This window comes from Parasteatoda tepidariorum, chromosome 2 (assembly GCF_982258835.1).
Source record: "Parasteatoda tepidariorum strain Cologne lab strain chromosome 2, Ptep-v5.0, whole genome shotgun sequence".
Taxonomy (NCBI): domain Eukaryota; kingdom Metazoa; phylum Arthropoda; class Arachnida; order Araneae; family Theridiidae; genus Parasteatoda; species Parasteatoda tepidariorum.
Window position 1 is genome coordinate 14,002,689 of NC_141756.1, and position 5,321 is coordinate 14,008,009.

Sequence of the window (5,321 nt, forward strand, 5' to 3'; positions counted from 1 at the left end):
TGTCAATGAACTTATTAACTGAGGTGAAGGGATTAATTGAATGCTTAATAAAATAAGAGCTTTCTTTGATGATATGTTTTTTAAATTAGTGGTGAAATCGTCTAATAATTATTTTTAAAAATCGTTGCAAGAAAGGTTTGCAAGGGTATTTTTTTTTTCAGACTCATGCGAGTTAATTCAAATCAAATAAATATACTATATGTACTCTCTTTTTCTTTCTTCCGGATTCTAACGAATTAAATAGTATTCATACTTATCAAGGTATTTTACAACAAAATGCTAACATAGTACAAAGGTACATATACTTGTATTGATTTCTGTGTATAGATTTTTTTTCCCTTCTATATTTGCTTTCGGAAATTTAGCTGTATAATATTTTATACCCAATTATGTAATTCTGTTGCGATCGTAATTTTTCTTAGAAAATTATTATTTAGATGATTAGTTGAATATTCATAAAGTACGTTAAGAAGAGGTTTGAAAAAAAAAGTAATCAATATCATGCGTAAATGCTTTGGTTTTTTTTCCTTCTTTTTTTAATAATGTGTTACGTTTGTTTTTTTAAATCATTCATTGCCACTTATTTAATTTAATTACATATAATGTCAGGATAAAAGCATATCTCAGTTTTTACATAAGCACGTGAGAATGTAATATTTCATGAAGTTTTCCTGCTGGTTTGTGTTTAGAGTGATAAATATTTGTTTCAAAACTATAATTTATGTATCTGCAACTGTATCTCAGGACTGACGTTTAGCAGTTAATTCAATAACTAGCATTTTATTCAAGTGTTCCACACGCACCCGTAACTCTCTAGAAACTACATTAAGAGGCACTACTCATGCATGTTCGTATCATATGCTAAATGAACACCAGTTATTTATTCTTCTAAGAATATGGTGTTTGTTTTACTTGCAAATTTCAGATCCCCATTTGTAGAGCACCCTGTTGACATGAATGAAATATTGTAAAACTCATATTGAATATAACTGTATGATATATTCTATATAGTGATTAACTCTTCTTTACTTGAATTTTTTTTCTAGTTAGCTAACTCTAGCAGAGATGACTTATGTGTCCTTTTTTTAGAATTGAACCTTTATCAATAATAATGATTTTTTATATGATTGGTCTGGGCATTAAATGAAATAAATATAAGTATATCGATTATCACTAAATGTCAAGTTTACTACGATGTATTGCAAATTTATTCAATTTCTTTTATTCGTTATGCAAGTCAATTTCCTGAAATTTTGAAATTTTTTTTAATTCAAATTGACACTATTTAGCGATAAAAAAATCTTTGGATGCATTCTCAGATGTATAAAACAAGCTTTTACAAATTTTATATAAATTTTACTCAGGTCTTTGATAACTTCTTTAATATTTACATGATTTCGTTATAATTTTTTTCTACAAATAACTAATTAATAACTGTTGTTATATTCATTTAGTAAAGTTAATAAACAGTATACGATTTGATAATTAAGAGTTCATTTAGAGCAGAAAACAGAACAGGAATAAATTTAACTTCATCATAGTTATATTCTCTAAACAATAACTGCCTCTTTTTTTTCCGTAAAAAAATCACTGAATTTTAAAAATAAAACTATTTTTTTTAAGAAAATAAGATCAAGGCAGAAGAGATTAGATAAACAATATATAATTGATTTTAACAAATTAAATTTAGATATTAAAAAAAAAAACTTATAAGGAAAAACTTATAAAACTTATTAAATTGTAATCAGCATTTGATTTTATTTTTAAATTTTTCATGTATTGTTGCAAAAAAAAATTAGTTTCTCAAAACTATTTGCATTATTAACTCTTTAAACGAACCCTCTATTTTTTTGTAAATTTATGTTAAACTACATTTCAGATTTTTTTGTAAAATAAAAGTTCATGGAGCCTATTATTTTTTATAGTTTGCCTAAAAGTAATTTGGTTTTTAAGACCTATGATGAGTTGTAAAATTTTACCTACAGTAAAGTATTGACCATTCAGTACTTATAAAAAACCGAATTACAATTATGAATAATTTATAAACAAACGGATAAATATCCAAATATGCAAAAAAAATTTTTTTTTATTCAGAGAAAGTACGTTTCTGTGTCCGATTTCGAAACTTAATAGTTAGCACTAAATAATTTTCATATATGAGGTCACCCTCAGGAACCATTAAGATTGACACTTAGTATGTGAAAATCAGATCATTAGAACGAAAGTTATTGAGGGTGGTTATGAGGGAAAGTTATTATTATTATAATTATTTTTTTTTTGGTTCACTGTACAATGCTAACATGAATTCGCAGATATTCAATTGTTAATAGTTTTAGTAGTTCCTGTACTTAAGTGAAAAAAGAAATATTTCTTAAAAATGTGTTTTCTTTCTCACAAAAGAGAGAATAAAATTGCCTAAATATAGAAAATCGTTAAGTTGTAGCAAAATACGAGGATTTTCTTTTGAGAAACAGTAGAGTATGATGGGAGTAGTGAGGTAAGAGATTTTTCTATATTCCTCTCACACATCGAATATGCTATCAATTTAAGAGTAATTGTCTCTAATACTGGAAGTAGATTAATATCGTACTTGAGAGCTATGAAGACCTCGTAGTTCATTTTGTTATTTATTTTGTTTCATGAAATTTCTTCAATATTTTTTTAGATAAATAGTAATTTTTCTCCCTATTAATTTCAACAAAATTTTAAAATCACAAAAATTTCGGGACATCTATGGAAATGTTTAATAATTAAGAATACTTTCTTTATCTTATTTTTTTAAAGGAAATTAAGGATTACTTTGAGCCCTGATTATGTACTACTATAAAGCAGTTACATGTTTTGGTGCATGAAATGTTCTGTTATAATTTAATTTTCATAGTGTATTTCAATTATGATTACTTTTATAAAACTTAATTTAATTAGTTATGAAGTTAAGCTTTTAAGTATATTTAGAAAAATTCAATTTATGTTTAAAAGTAGTATTCCTCTTCATTTTATAAATTTTTTTTTAGTAAACACAAAGAGAAAAAAAAAAAGGAAGAGAGAGAGACTAAGTCAGTAGAAAAATCATTTATTTATTATAAAATGAAAACAATTTAGACATACATTTGGATCAAAAATACCACAGCTACCTACATTATAAGAAAAATCCAGTACATTTTACAAATTAAATAAATAAAATTTTTAGTCTATGAACAAAATGTAAAATTCTTCTTTTACAGGAGCTCTTTAAAAGCAGTTAAGATAAATAAAATACCAAAAGTAATACTTTTCGATGTGAGTGACAGTCATACATTTCATTCATAATTCTAAATATTTATTAGGCGCCTATTTAACTTTTGAAAGTTTTAGATTACAAGATATAAATATGATAGGCATGCTACAAAAATTTGAAAACAAAATGACAAAAATTTGACAACAGTTTAGAACAATCATGTTTGAAATTACAAAAGTGCTGGTATTTCTTTTTAATGTTAAGACACTTTATGTAATAAAATGAAACAAAACATTCTAAAATACTATTTATATTGCAATACCAGAGCCATTATAGGGGTAGAGGAAAACAGAGCCATATGACTAGATCTCAATGATTTTACACTGAGATCAGGGTAAACCCGAAAAAAAAATTGTTTTTTTTTCATTGCTTTTTATAACAAATCAACTCTAGTTATTAAGTTTATAATAGAATAATATTTATATTTCCATCACTTCTATATTCTGCGCTTTAAAATTTTTTAATTAAATTTTTTAAAAACATTTATTATTAGAAGAGAGAGATAATGTACTAAGGTGTTGAGTTAATCAATCACAATATAAAAAAAAGGATGATATAAAAAAATGCTACTATATACTTTATTAACTCAAATTTACCCAAGTACTATTAACTATATCATTAAAACAAATTAAAATGTTCAAAACATTATTTTAATCAACATTACTTTCAAGTAGTCAAAATGTATACTAGTCCAATCAGCTTTCTTCATAACATTCATTTGGGTCACCTAGAAATATCTATTTCTGTACTGAGGGACCAAAACTGGATTTTCAACAAGACTGACCTGGCAGTCGTAACAATACTCAGGTCAGAACTGTGAAAAATTCAGTCAATGCAGGAGCCTTATTTCCACATGTAACTGATGATGATGACAACCTAGAACAAAACTAAAAGCATTGCAACTGAATATACATAACACGAAGCACAATTTGTGTTACAATACAATTTGTGCTTTTCAATATTATTCTAAATTTTAAAAATATCACTTATAGTAGTAATGTTATCATAGCAGCATCAAACAAATAATAAAATATGTAAACAGAGAACTTTAACACATGTAAACTAAGTTTTAAAACCAACAATATAATAAAATGGGAATCAATATTTTTATTTGAATACCATTTAAGCATATTCATGCAAAAAAAGTTGATAATTTTATTGGGTATTTTAAAATCACGGTGCAAAATATTATTAATTTAACCTTTTCCTCATACGAAATTTAAAAGTGGTTTCCTTCCAACCTTGTATTATTAAAGTTATAACTCATTTGTCACTCCTTTTTCCTTTCAAATAACATTCAAGAAAATTCAATACACAGAAGTAATTTAACAAATTACACATAACTCCCACTTCAGACATACAGGCACACTGAGGTTGTTGAAGGAGCTTTAAAATAATGCGTTTTATGAGTTGATAAGAAAGTCAACCTATAACAAAACAACACATCATTACATTAAAATTGTTACATATTTGTGCTTCCTATCAACCATCAAAATTTTATTCTACTCCTTTCGTATTATTCCAAACTATAATATCAATTTTCAAAATGTCACTTATAGTAATGTTTAATAAGCAGAATCTCACAAATAATAAGAAATGTAAACTATATATAATATATTAACTCTAATTTACCCTAGTACTATTAACTACATCATTAAAACAAATTAAAATGTATACTAATCCAATCAGTTTTCTTCATAACATTCATTTGGTTCACCTAGATTTCTATTTCTGTAGGTACTGAAGGATCAAAACTGGATTTTCAACAAGACTGACCTGGTAGTCGTGACAATACTCAGATCAGAACTGTGAGAAATTCAGTAAATGCAGGAGCCTTATTTCCATATGTAACTGATGATGATAACAACCTAGAACTAAACTAGAAGCATTGCAACTGAATATACAAATCACGAAGCACAATTTGTGTTACAATACAACTTGTGCTTTTCAATATTATTCTAAATTTTAAAAAAATCATTTATAGTAGTAATGTAATCATAGAAGCATCAAACAAATAATAAAATATGTAAACAGAGAACTTTAA

At 25.8% G+C, this 5,321-nt stretch overlaps 1 long non-coding RNA gene across 1 annotated transcript; it reads left to right on the forward strand.

The window, feature by feature from the left end:
• The first annotated feature begins 2,291 nt into the window (after nucleotides 1-2,291).
• LOC147814543 (uncharacterized) lies at nucleotides 2,292-5,321 on the forward strand. The gene is made up of 2 exons (XR_015431279.1): nucleotides 2,292-2,497; nucleotides 5,015-5,321. It is a non-coding gene; the product is annotated as an uncharacterized LOC147814543 (long non-coding RNA).